The following is a 13,136-nucleotide window of genomic DNA, read 5'->3' on the forward strand; positions in this document are numbered from 1 at the left end:
GTTATTTTCTTCTCAGCCCCTGAACTTTTCCACAATGAGCTTAATAATTTTCATAGTGAAACTTTATGAATTAAGACAGAGAATATTGGTTCAATTTGCATTTTGAAAAGGGACCAAGTGTGTGCACATCCAGGTAAATTATTCAGGTACAAGTCAAAAAAATTGCACGGTACAAAGGAGTGAGGTCTGCACACGGTTTAGCTCCCAATAAATAGTTTTATTCTCTTCTTTTAGGGTTAATTTGCATTTTGCTCATTATGGCCCCAGATATGCTTTTTTCTTTTTGCCTTGCACACCTCTGTGAGTCAAAACAGGAAGCAGACTGCTTGCCAAAGTGGAAATTACCAAGTGGCAGATTGTAGACCCACTGAATCATTCCCAAAAGCTGTACCATCTAAGTAAAATGCAAAAAACTGTTATTGTAGAAGAAGCAAAATGTCTGAAAGACAATAACTGACCTATAGGGAAGACAAAAGATCATTGAGACCTACTGTCTTACTGCAGTCACGGGAGAAAATCCCTTCAAACTCGCATAGTTTCATACCAAGAAGATGCCCAGCACAACTGTTTGCTGTGTTGCCCCCTCAACAGCTCCATTGTGAGTAGTTCGAGTATTAAAGGTCTTGCTCAAGATGGTAATAAGGGAGGAGTAAGTGCAGCTCTTTCAGATTTGAAAAGCAGGCTTTTTGACTAGTTTCTGTGTGCAAACATATCCTCTCCACATTGGAGAGCAAGAACCTTAGAGAGCAGCGAACACTCCAGAAAACAAACCAGTCTTCTTTTCTAACCTTTATACCACCACTTCCCTGGCACTCGAATACCATCAATACTGTGTGACATACTCCTACGCCATCTAACCTTCTATACAGTGTTGACCAGTAGTGTTTGTTAAAGAGACTGCACTGAAAAGCTCTCATGTTCTCTCTTCTTAATAACTTCCCTGTGGTCACTCAGAAAGTGGCAGTAGTTATTAGTGTCTACATGGTTCTTCCACCTATTCCGAGGCGGCTGTGGCTAGATATAACCTCTTAGATGTCCTTCTTTGTCTGCCTCTCCCAAGAGGCTGTAGAGGGAGAGAAGAAGAGGCCCTTTTTGCCACTTTGCGTAGGATTGTATTAAACTTCTGAAATAGGAAGCAAAGATCAGAGTCCTGCTGCATTTCATCAGCCAATTAAAACGGGCAACTCCACTTCAACTTCTGATGAGAAAAGTTGGTCTTATTCAGGCTGAGAATGGCACTGTAGATCAACAAGCAGAACATGGAAAAACTGGCATTTTAGGTCCAGGACCCTGTTCACTCCCTGCATTGTTTAGGGTGCTCCTGGTGACTGTACTACAGCATTGGATATATGACCTGTGACAAATTCACTGGCACGGAAAAACACCTGAGGTCTTCTGATTTGTGGATAGTCAAGTAGCTCCTTCATTCAGCTGAGGATAGCACCATCTTGACCCGTCCATTAGTTGTGGGCGACTCTGTCACAGGAGAATGCCATTCTTGGTGGGGATGTCTTGTCTTGTGACTGACTGGTGAACATAGGGTTGTGGTCTGTAGTGTGTACCATTCAGACCATGTGTGCTTTGTCTAGCAGTGGTGTGGGGTTTAACCTCATTGACCTGCTCATTAGAGCCACTGCTCTCTTACCACAAACCTATTGTGGCCTGTCACATTCTACTTGTTATGTATCTATCAGCAATTTCTTTCCCCATATGTGTGCTTCTGTGGGAGAAATGTGGTCAGTCACAGCCATCGCTTGGTAAATCTTTTTTTTTTTTTTCTTAACAAGGTAGGAAGTAAAGGCCATCAGCACTATGTCCACCAATGTTCTAGCTGTTTCTCAGTGCTCTTAACTGGACTTGACTTCATTCAAGCTGTTGTATATCAATGAGGCACTGGTACTTGCCCTTATTTCTGCTAGAGGGCCAACATGCAGAGGAGAGTGTGAGTCCACAGTGCTTGCTGGGTTCCACCTGTACTGATAGAAAAAGGGCTTCAAGTAACCTTCAATTTGTACCCTTATTATTGCTCATAAATTAGTGAGAAGTATGATGATAACCACTGTGTGTGACATGATGGACATCTTCCTACATCTAATTAAATGGACAAGTTTAAAACCTGCAGCCTTTAGAAATCAATCACAAGCTTAATCAAAAGCTAATATTGTGTCTCTTGCATAGTTTAGTGATTTAGGACCCAGATTGTGTTTGATCAGGATCCATTCACACCTGCCTTCAACATACATCTCAAACTCTGTTTCCATTGACCACTTGTCATTTTTCCTCAGGTTTAAACATTGTGCAGAATTAAATGAATCCATTCACTGTTGATAATTGAGCACAAGTCTATTAGCAAACAGGAATAACATAATAACTAAATGTGTAGGCATAGTGTAGTAATTTGATAATCAATGTTAAGGAATGAGTAGTTTTTATGTAGTAATATCCCAAAAGCTGATTGGTGAGACACTAGTAATTAAGTAATAATCATGCAGGGATTTAAATACATGTAGTCATTATGTATTGATTATCAGTAGGCATATGTCCCAAAACTCTATTGCTTACTACTGAAATTACTGCATAAATCACTACAGTTTGCTACACATCAGGTAGTTGAAATGAAAGGTTTTGTGTAGATATTGAAGAGTAGTGATTCAGTAGTTTTTCATGAGGGTTGCTAGTTTTCTAAAGCTAAGATTAGTACTTGAGCAAAAATGATGGGCAATCAGTGGCAACTTGGTTATTTCCATAAACACATTACCTCAAATTGATACCATAGTTTCAGTGATTCTACATAAACCAGTACAGGTCTCTACAAAAGCTATATTCTAACCTGCATCAAAAGTCAAAACACATCAAAATATATTTTTTTGAAAGGAGGTACAGGCAGCCTCAAAGGTACAGAGGGAAGGCATTGAAATGTATACTCTATCTGCCAGGGTTTAATAAATAGTGAATGGACCCCTGAATACATTTTTCAATCCGTGAAACAGACCTGGATGTCTGAGGATTGTGATTTCATGCAGATCTTCCTGTTTTATACCAACCTCCGCACAACACAGAGCCCCTGTGTTACCCAGCTCAAAGTCCAGGTATGTAGTCTGGCTGATGGACAGATAGGAAGGTTCTGAATAATTGAGCACCCCGGCAGCAGGTTGAAAGCATAACAATTCATTCAGGGTATTTGGCTATACTTGAAATTCCAGGCACTTTCAACCACGTCCGTGCACAGAGAGACATACTGACAACACACAGATCACAATTTAGCCTATTTTCATGTCCTCTTCCCAAGCTCCTGTTAATGTGGGCTCTGAATGCCACTCTTGAGTAAACGTAGTATACTTAGTATACTTCCTGAGTTTTATGTATACTTATAGTCTACTACATTTTCTCATGAGCACAAAATGTGACGAAACTCTTTCACAGCCTGTCTTGTTAACGTGAGGATACCATACAAATCAAATGCACACATAGCATAGCATGTCAACTGTGAACAAAATGATATATACAGAATTAACATATTAAGAGAAAGCAAGATAAAAGGTTGATCAAAAGACAGTAATAAAAGTAAGTAGTAATAAGTTGTAAATTGACTGTTGTAAGTAATAAGAAATGAGTTGAGACGTCAATTCATGTACTGTATGAGGTAATATATAGCCTACTGTTCTTATTGCCAACAAAACCCATGAAAAGACCAAGACCAACAACTAATCGATCCTACTAACTAGTAATGCCTACATAGACAAAGCCTGATATACTGTATCTTATTACTTTGTGCCATAGATCTTTATTGATTTTTTGTAATTAAAACCACATTAATGAGCCACATTGTTGTACTGGTTACAGGTAACATGGACATGGTAGTTCATTTTGAGTCTGCGACAACAACATTGTGGGTGTTTTTACAGCTCTAAAATGTACTGTAATGTAATGGGTCAAATTTAACCTGAACAATATGTAAGAATGTAAATAAGTTAAGTTTAAAACGAGAATTAAAAAAAAAAAAGTATGTGTATATGACCATGTTTTAAAGATTGACATCTTCACTTCGAACTGATATCACCAGCTTCATCCTTTAAATGGAAACCTAAGTCACTTTCAGTTTAAAGCATTACTCAAAACTGTTGAGACGTGATCTTTTTTTCTTTTACCACACCATGAACTCATCTCAAGAGAATTTTGTGGTCATGTGACATGACATTGAACTTCTCCCACACATCACAGCCCGTCAAATGCTTGCTGGGTGTGAAAAGATGGACACAGAGAGACTGAGAGAGAAAGAAATACCTCAGGATATAAGCACACATTCTCCTCACAATGTGTGTAACAGTATAAGCAATACATTCATCCCCTCAGTCAGTCCATAACCTATAGGTCATCCATGAATGAAGGCCAGCCAGATGTAAAGAAATATGACGATTGACACCTCTCTGTGGTGCTGATGCACAGTCCCTGCTCCCTATATCTGTCCAAAAAACACAGAAGATGACTAGAAAGATGGTAGAGAGGGAGATAAAGAGAACGCACACACATGGTAGAGGATGATGTCAGTTAAGACACAGGCGTTAGGGCTAAGGTTGAGAGAAAGGTGAAGGCATTGACAGATAAATAGATAAAGCATGACAGGGGGATGGAAGGAGTCAGATGCCCTGACAGAGTATTCTAGAGAGCGAGGTTTGGGGTGACTCTGGGAGGGCCATCTTGGAGTGGTCACATCAGGTTTAGGTGATGCTTATATGATCTGGTCTGATGCTCGACGGGGGGGAAGATGACAATACGGTCAGATGTCAGGAATCATCTCAGACTATAAGGCCTTCATCTATTTTTCAAGGCTGGGAATGTCTGCTCAGAGCTGTTATTTTTCCCTTTTAAACCTTACCATGCACAAAGAGTTTCATTAGCATTTCTCACACGTTGGCTCGGCTAGACGAGGCACCGGTTTCGTTTGTTGTGTAAAAGGCCAGCTCACTTTAACATAATCCAAAAAATATGAGGTAGAGAGTCTTACTTGCATTACCACATTGCAGAGCTGGATGCAAAAATGAACTGAGCCTTCTTCTTTAACTAAGGTTTTTTTTGTGACACTAAAATCACAAACTTTTTCAGCTTTCTCACGACTGTTTGAGAAGAGTTTAATCGCTGACAGTCACTACAGTACACAACAGTTAATCAGTTTAAGGAATCTAAATGAGGTGAGTCAGCGGCAGGAAGCATTAAGTTTCTTTTTCGCTGGATCACCAGATAACTCACTTTGTCATTTGACAATTGCATGACTTAATTTGATCCAATAACCTGCTCACTGATGTAAAGTATCCTGCAGACCATAGAATGTAATATAAAAACAAATAGATCTGAGAGCTCTCGTCTGGGAAAATAATGACTGTCACACAGGAACACGTGAGCAGAATGACAATCATCTGATTTCCTCTCGGGATTTCCTGGCACATTATCAATTCAACAAAGGCTGTGCTGTGTTTATATTGTGTGCATCAATCATTTCCTCATACTGCAATCAGTAGCTGGAAGTTCCAAGTCTCACAATTTTTAGATATCCTGCAACATCTCATTTCCATGATGTGGAGTGCCATTAACTTAATGTTTCCTAATAGATCTGTCACTTGCCTTAACACTGTATTCTGAGTAAGATCATGTTTGAAGTGGCTGTCCTGTGGAGTGATATTATGCTGTTCACTAGCAACCAAACAGAAACCAGAGCCTACACTAAACGTTGGTACTTGACAATGCAGCAATGTTTTACCAACACTCTTTCCTACCACAACTTTTTCAGATGCATTATGCTTACATGTAACTATAACAGTAAGCATACACTGAGTGTAGTGTAATGTAGGCACTGTAAATATAACTTGGCTCTACTTTGGATCTTCATTGGGAAATGAAGCAGTAAGCGTAGTTCATTTTGCATAATGTGACTGCTATGCCTCGTTAACAGAGCCACTCATGCTAACCATCTGATTTAAGACGTTTGTACTAATGATGCCATGCTTGCTCAAACAATAGAGGAATGTAAAGAAAGCATGGAAGCAGTGTAACTATACAGACAATGGGGTCATACATAGTATTAAGTATTATGCTGAAGGGGTGGATTGAAGAAAGGCGCTATTGAAATTTCACAATTAAAAAGATGATCACATAAAGATAATATAGTACACAATAAGTATGCGGTAAGTCAGCCTTAAGGCTCCTAAAATCATATCACAATTGCATTTCTCATGTAGGTCAAATGATGATTACATTTCTGTAAACTAGTTTATAAACTGCAGTCAAATGTGTCCCAACTGAGTTTAGCATGAAAAAACATAATTATTACCATGAAGTGAAATAAAGTGCTGATCAGATAAGAAGAGCAACAGTAATCAGCTATTAATAAATGTGACTTCCTTGACCAGTTATTGAATATATCTGCATCATGATCTGTAAAACCTTTGTCTCCCATGTCATTTAATATTGAAACTTTTATTTAATATGTCAATCTGGGTGCTTCTTGATAGAGACAGCTCTAGTGTCGACCACTGATTGAGTTTGATGAACTAACTTAAAAGATCTTCATTTAAAGGACAGCTTCACAATGAGTTGCCCGAATAAACATTGAAACAGGGTCGTCTTGCCATAATCAATCCTCATGTTTTAGTGCCAGAGTCCCTCATTCTGATACTATACTTCCACCACAGCTCAATGGGGAAACACTGAGAGGCAACTTGACTGTAAATGTGACAGATATCCACTTCATACACCTCTTTCAGTGTTCATTTGGGTACCTGACTGTTGTTGTAGGACAGATTTGACAAATTATGAGCATGTCCTGAAAGTATGGCTGCAGAAGAGATAGAAGACCCTACCTGGATATACATCAGGTGTACCATCCCTTGCTTTCAGGTCTCCTACCGATCATAAAAAATCTCATTACAACTCAATTATTGAACAAGTGATGATGGAGATCACGTAGAAAATCACAGAGCCTGTCAAACTGTCAGCCATGATGATGCAGTTCACAGCAGTAGAATTGTAAGATGTTGAAATCATGCCGTCTGTCAGTTTGTTTGACATATAGTTTTATAATTTATGAGACTGTTCCTCCTCCCCCGTAAGTAAGTATAGAGTCATTTGTAATAACGTACACAGGTAATTTGGTATTTTTGAAGGTCTGCTAGTTGGCTGGTGTTGCTTTAAAAATGGTCTTAACAAGTTAGCTTAACAACTGACATCTCCCCCGAAAAGCGTTTGTCCAGTCATATCTTAGCAGCTTTAACTTGAAACGACAGGCCTGTCAAGCTTTGGATTTCTCTTTGTTGAAGCAGTGTGCCTGTAGTAAATAAGAGAGAGATTTGGCATTTGAAGTTTTTGGAGGGTGGTTGAATTTTTTTAGCCTTTCCAAAGCTAAGAGCTCAAGAGCAAAGGTGTAAGTTATTGATTAAACAAGGTGTGTTTATCTGCTCTGGCATAAGCTGCTAAAAGCAGCACGTCTGGTTAACTTTACTGCAGAGGTACTGCAGAAGCCCTTTTTACTATAACAGATCCCTCTGTGGAAGCCTGCCCTGTATACCACTATATCAGAGTGTAGGGTAACATGCTGCTCTTTAGTGGATTTGGGAAAGTGCACACTCTAGAGACACATCAGTTAGTCCTCATCCTAAAAGCTCTTAGGTAAAAGTGAAACACAGTTTGAAAATATCAAGAATAAAGCATAAATCTACCCTCTGTCTTCCTTGTCCAGGTATGTCAACTAATCATCTAACCAACGAGATAAGAGTCTAATCTGGTTTCAGATTGTCCTTATCATACAAATAATTCTGGGACTTTTTAGCAGTATAAGAACAATGCTTTTTCCTCATTTCTTTAAAGTGAAGTGATTCACTCATCTTCTATCTACATGAATCATCAGCTGACGGTCATGTGTACTCATGACCAGGGACATGTAGCTGTGTAGCCTCAGTCTTTTAGCGGGATATCATGTATGTTGCCGTATTTTCAAATCCCTTTAATAGTGAAGGTTTCTTGCTAGTCATGGAATGCTGGAAAGTCGTGAAGAATTTCTAACAGTAAAATATGTCCCTGTTATCACTGTAAACTACATACCTGTATGTGCCATATGTAATGGAAAGCGTGCCAGGCATAACAACAGTTAAGTGGGGAGGAGCTTGGCAAAACCGGTCAGTGACCTAACTAGGACCTTAGCTGTATTGTTTGTAGTTGGTAACTTTACTAACCTTACTTTCTACTGTTGCAAAAGATAACTTTAAGTCATCTTGCATCGACTTTACATTTATTCTTCTAGTCTTTTTATATATAATATTTCCTCTCTGCAGGAAAAGATAACATTAACTCCTTTTGCATCTACTTTACATTTATTTAGTCTAGTCTTTGTATATATAATGTTTCTTCTCTGAAGGGGCTCTTCTAAAGCACAGGAGGCCCTGACAGACACTGCTCCATTAACTTCAAGATCCATCCAAAATAATGATGTTGAAATGAACAGAAGCCTGTGGCTGTAATAATCCATACGTTACAAATTAAGTTGAACAATAAAGTGTCATGAGAGAAAAAAAAAGAAAAGCAGATTCAGTCCAAACTTACCCACAATTCCAGGGTTTTTCTCAAGAACTTTCCTGACATCCACCTCAGGCGTCTCAGCTGCAAGTGCTGTTGATGGTCGATGGGACAAACACACACACCAGCTGCTACTTGAATCTGTACAGCATTTTTAGTCTTCAACTCGCCTCAACTCACAGTTTCCATAGTAACGGGCTGGGAGGAATTGAAGACTGAAAATGACATACAGGACATTTGGTGTCCCTCGTTCTCCCACGTTCTCTTTCTCTGTCTTGCAGGCTGTCATAAGGTGGGTGATGTGTGAGCTATAACGTGGCTGGAAGGTCATGTAGCTGTGGTGACAGCAGCGGGGCGTGAGTAGGAAGGGTGTGTGAGATAGAAACATACAGAAGAAAGATGGAGGCTTTTGTACCTCCATGTGACAACAACATCTGGAACAGAGTGTTATTTTTGCTGGAAAACCTCACAATAAAATAACTTGACAGTAACTCGGTGAGGAAAGTTTAAACTTCAACACAAGATATTACACCTGAGTGACTTTGGAAGCTGATAAGATTTGCTCTCCAATATACAGCACTGTATAATTCTCTATATGGAACATGAAATCCAACGGAATGAATCTGCTGGGAATATTTTTTTAAAACCTTACATAGCATTTTGTGCTTCATATAATAGAGCGGAATGAGATGATAAAGATCACATTGTGGAAAAAAAGTTTTATCAGTGTGCCCCAGTGGAGAGGAAAATCATAAATCTTCGAATTTAAGTCTGGATTTATTGTTTGGCACAAAGAGATTTACTCGAGAGAGCAACTTTATAAGAAAGTATAAAGAACGTGGACTTTATGTAGACTTTAACCTTCAAAGGACTATACAGTACAGCATGAATGAATACACTTTATTCATATAGCGCCTTTCATGCACAGGATATGCTTTACAACCGAGCAGCAAGAACAAGACACCAGAAACACAAGTTTAAAAATACACAAGAAAATGTGAAAAAATAATGTTGCTATTTATAAGCTTCTATGTGCACAGTTACATGAAATTAGAGAAAATCATAAAGGATTAAAGCAGACAGTTGTTAGTTATAGGCTCTATTAAAAAGATGAGGTTTTGAATAGTCGTCTAAAACTGTCCACTGAGTCAGCAGGTTTAACATTAAAAGGCAGTCTGTTCCGTATTTTTGAGGTGTAATGGCTAAAAAGCAGCAGCAGGTTTTAGTGGCCACCTTGGGAACAGTTAAAAGAGCAGCTGTGGAGGATCTTAAGGGGACGATGAGGATCATAAAACAATAGAGAGTCTTTGATATACAAGAGGGTGAGGCCATTTAGTGCCTTAAAGACTTTAAAATCAATTCTAAAAGATACAGGGAGCCAACGTAGGTCGCATAAAACAAGAGTAATCTCTCATTTTAACTTTTATTAAACCCCCCCGGCAGCAGCATTCTCTACATTCTGTAGTTTTGCAATGACTACTTTAAACAGTGCTTTTGATATGCTGGTATGTAGAGTGCTGCAGTAATCAAGACAACTAGAAACAATAACAGAAACAAGGATTTTACATCTTGGTGGGTAGATGTCTTACTTTTACTATATATCACATATAATAAAAGTGCATTAATTGGGGGGAAAACAAATCCTGAATCACAGTAGACCTAATAGGCACTGAATACTGTCTTAAGGGGGCTGATTCAGTCTTTGAAAGTAATGTTATCATTAGTCAACGGTGGGAAAAAATTCCCTGCAGTGCTTTCTATCTGTGTTATTAATCATTTTCTAACACCGTAGGTCTAAAGTTCAAATCTTATTTGGGAAGCTCATACATTTTGTCCAACATTTTGGTCTCCTGTTTTGTGAGGAAATACAGAAAAATAATGAATGTCTGGATAATTGCAGTGGTAAATTAACTTTGTCTTTAATAATTTAGGTGGTAGGAATCCTGCAGTAAACATGATATATATGAAGGCCTTTGGAGGAGAACACCAAGAAAAGAAAAGTTTGGCCATATTTCTCAATCCTCAATCTTTTATTTTCCTGTTTTTTCAGTGATGCTCATGGTTTCTGTTTAAATGTCAATCACTTTTCTTTACTGGAAAGCTTCATGCACACAGTAGCTGTCATCCACCAGCTGTACTGTCCTCCGAAACTGAGCCAAGACTAAATCCAAAATACCCCCACATATCTAATCTCTGGCTACCCTTTGCTTAAAACTTGAATTTAGTTAAAATGTTGCAGCATGAGGTAGCTGGCAAGTATGCTGATGTTGCGCTCATGTCATACAGGAAGTTCTGCAAATGCAATCTGCTGAAAAAATGTTCATGTCAACTATCCTGTGGGAGTTAGAGGTAGGATGTGTGGATATTTTTATAGCAGCTGTAATCACACACCTGGTAATGTGGCTGTAGAAACACACTGTAGCTCTATGTACACTGAGGATTGAAAGTCATCACATAATTAATTACTGTAGTGAATTTCTATTTGGTATAAATGATAATAATAATCATAAGTGTCTGTGGATATGATTAATAGATGATTGAAAGTAAAGCAAAACTAACTTGAATACAACAACCAACTAAGCACATTTTAGGATATGTACCATGTAAGCAGATGATAAAATGAAATAACAATGAAGACCTTAAAACTTGATTTTAAAACAGGGTCTCAAAATTAAGTGATGATGCAGGAGTTGCCTTAAAGCCACAGTGTGGTAAATTTGTCTCCCCCTACTGGAATTGCGAGTAATTTCAAAAACACTTGACGATTTAAGCGCCTGCTTACAGTGACCCACCCTCATTTCTCCCATCTCCAGGTATTTTCTGGAATTGTAGATGAGGTAATTATCTATTTGTAGCCTATTTTCCACCACAGGGATGTGCACTTCCTTCAATTCTGATACAGCACAGACATGAGATTTAAAAAGTCTGTGTACTGTGAAAAACAGAGACTTACTTAGCAGTGATGGACTTAATCTGCATTGTGTGAACTCATCTGGCAAAGGCTTGAATGTAACATATTTTCATTTATATGTAGTTCTACAAAGGTTTAAGGCCCTTATGATTTCAGTTTACTGGATTTTATGCTTTTACATTACAGTTATTCAGATTATTGTAAACAGACCCCTTAAGGCAGTGGTTTAAAGTGGATCCATTTTAAAGTAATAAAAGTTTAAACATTTAACAAGCTGTAGGCTTAGAGGAGAGTTTATTGGACAACAGTTAAAGAGTGAGTTCTCTGATTTTTAGATGCCTAAAGAGGTGAATGTATCCAATATTTCACTGGGAAACAAAAACAAACTTTAATTTAAGTACCAGAAATGCTTCTTTTTAAACTTCAGTTCTTGGGCTTTAGGGCAGTTGTCAGCTTTTTGTCCATTTGCAGCCAGAGTAAACAAATGAAATGAGCAATTAAAACCAGGATGTTATGCTAATTAATCAAATATATTAATAGATGTGTAACTTGTTTCTGTTTTGATATGTTTGAATCATTTGCTGTACTCAGCTGTTGTAGATCGCTCTGGCAGCGAAACTGTTACTACAGTATCCAAAGAGCGAAGCACGTGATTTCAACACAATCAATCATTGTGATACAAAACATTGAGAAATTAAGACCTAGTTTAAAGCAACCTAAACTCTCCATTAAACAATACTTGCTCTCTAAGCATATCCTTTTTGGGGCAAAACTGCATGAGGACACCCACTCGTTAGGCAATGTGTCTCATTAAATCTGATATGAATTCACCAAAGACCTTTGCTGGAAATAGCCTAATCTAATTTTCAGGAAAGGAAATCTTGGATCAATTTCAAACATTGTTCTGGACTCTAAGTGCTGTCTTGGCTGAACCTGAAATTGCTAAGTAAAATGGCTCGAATTGAATGATTCAACAAAAATATGCTTGTTTGCATCAGTCCGTGGATTAAATTAAACAACACAAACAAGCAAGAGTTGCATGATAAATGTGATACTACTTTTAAGGTCTGCTGTGATTAATTATTTGGATACAAAGGCTTTGTGTGTCCCCTGGTCCTTAATCAATAATTTATATGTATATATATATTTTGTGTGTGTGTGTGTGTGTGTGTGTGTGTGTGTGTGTGTGTGTGTGTGAAGATATATACATACACAGCTAGTTTATAATCAGACGTGGTTGTCTGCATGTTGGCCACTAGAGGTATAACACTATGATTGACTGATGAAACATGTCTGATGTTGGCTTTCATCCTGTCTCCTGTCTCTCCGGCCCTCCGTCCAAAAAAGCACGAGCAGGGCCCACAATGTCTATTTTAGTATTTGTTGGCCTAAAAAAAGTGTATTTTCTCTTCAGCTAGTGACAGATGTATTGTCATGTTTTTGCAGCATTTGAGCTGTATGTGAACATAATTTTAAATGTCCTAAAAATGTATTTTTTCTCAATTAGCTTCTCATAAATTAAAACTAAAACTACTTCATAAATACAGCAGATGAGCAATTGGTCTAACAAACAAACCTACTTTGTTTTGATAAAGCAATCTGTCAGCAAGTTCATTAAATTCATCAAAAAGTAATTTTCCATCATTCATGCATTATTTCCTGT

At 38.1% G+C, this 13,136-nt stretch overlaps 1 protein-coding gene across 1 annotated transcript in view; it reads right to left on the bottom strand.

Moving 5' to 3' along the window:
- Positions 1 to 13,136, bottom strand: part of tmtopsa (teleost multiple tissue opsin a) — a 56,480-nt gene that overhangs the window by 844 nt on the left and 42,500 nt on the right. The window lies entirely within an intron of this gene.

The sequence above is a fragment of the Scomber japonicus genome, chromosome 12 (assembly GCF_027409825.1).
Source record: "Scomber japonicus isolate fScoJap1 chromosome 12, fScoJap1.pri, whole genome shotgun sequence".
NCBI lineage: Eukaryota > Metazoa > Chordata > Actinopteri > Scombriformes > Scombridae > Scomber > Scomber japonicus.